Source organism: Chrysemys picta, chromosome 2 (genome assembly GCF_011386835.1).
Source record: "Chrysemys picta bellii isolate R12L10 chromosome 2, ASM1138683v2, whole genome shotgun sequence".
In the NCBI taxonomy this organism is placed as follows: domain Eukaryota; kingdom Metazoa; phylum Chordata; order Testudines; family Emydidae; genus Chrysemys; species Chrysemys picta.
In genome coordinates this window covers 3095230-3096722 of record NC_088792.1, presented here as the reverse complement: position 1 = coordinate 3096722, position 1493 = coordinate 3095230, and the positions used below count along the sequence as shown (strand labels likewise).

The 1493-nt window shown below is 46.7% G+C and overlaps 1 pseudogene; it reads right to left on the bottom strand.

Annotated features, from left to right (window-relative positions):
* Positions 1-235: 235 nt before the first annotated feature.
* LOC135981066 (olfactory receptor-like protein COR8) lies at positions 236-1111 on the bottom strand (annotated as a pseudogene).
* Positions 1112-1493: the final 382 nt, after the last annotated feature.

The window sequence follows — 1493 nt, the reverse complement described above, 5'->3', positions numbered from 1 at the left end:
CTCTCAAGCAATTGTAAAACATCATTTCCACATGCTACATCAGTTCTTTGAGTTTCATTTAATTCTTGTGCGACATTTGTGATACACAAATCAAGTCAGTAACCCATAGACCATACTACGATCCTTCTTCCAATTGTTCTTCTCAATTGACTGGAATTGTCATGGTGAACAAATTAGCTGGGAATGTTTTTCCAGTCTATCACCCTCTTAAGAGCATCCTTAACCTCCTTGTTCCTCAGGCTGTAGATCGGGGGTTCAACATGGGGACCACCAGGGTATAAAACACAGCAGAGATTTTCTCCTGTTCCAGTGAGTAGCTGGAACTGGGCTGTATGTGGCTTAAGCTCACAGGTACATAGAACATGGTGACAGGCTGTCAGATGAGAGGCACAGGTGGAGAAGGCTTTGCGCCTGCCCTTGGCGGAGCAGATCCTCAGGATAGAGAAGAGGATGTACAGATAAGAGATTATGACAATCAGGACGGTGGACATGGCAATAACCCCAGAGAACGCTACAAGCAAAATCTCTCTGATGTGGTTATCAGAGCAAACGAGCTTCAGCAATGGGTTAGTGTCACAAAAGTAATGATTGATGATGTTGGGTCCACAGAATGACAACCTCAGCAAGCCACATGCGTGGGTCAGTGAGTTCATGAGCCCCCCTACATATGAGCTGGCCACTAGATGAGTACAGACTCTCTTAGACATAGCAGCGGTGTAGAGCAGAGGGTTACAGATGGTGACATAGCTGTCACACGCCATCACAGCCAGCAGGAACCCTTCTGTGCTCACAACACAACAAAAGAGAAGTGTTGAGCAATACAGGCAGAGTAAGAAATGCTTTTACTCCCCACTAAGAAATTCACCAGCATCCTTGGAGCGAAGACTGAGGAGTAGCAGAGGTCAACAATGGACAGGTTACTGAGGAAGAAGTACATGGGGGTGTGGAGTCGGGGATCAACCCAGATCAACACAATCATCCCAAGATTCCCCACCAGCGTAAGAACATAGATCACCAGGAACGCCGCGAAGAGGGGTATCTGCAACTCCTGACGATCCGTCAGCCCCAGGAGGATGAACTGGGTCACCATGCTCTGATTGCCCTCAGCCATTTATATGGGGTGCATGAAACCAGACCTGCCGGGATAACAAGGGTGAGCAGCATGGAAGAAGGAAATTTCATGGCATGAATTAAATCTGAATGACACCACCGGGCTTGAATGTGGGTAGTGAATATCTTACAGGAAACCAGCCGCCGTGATGTCTGGGAAGAGCTGGGATGGACCTTTCGATTTACACTCCCTTTTTAACAGGGCTGAGATTTTCAAGGCTGTCTAGGAGATTTAGACATCCAAGACTCCATAAAATTGACTGGAATTAGGCATCCAGTTCCCGATAGGGCGTTTCCGGATTCATGTATATTATCCCAAATTTTCTCCAATGCAATATACCTGGCATGGGTTTGAGTTTGAGCTAGCTCCTTTATATTGTCTG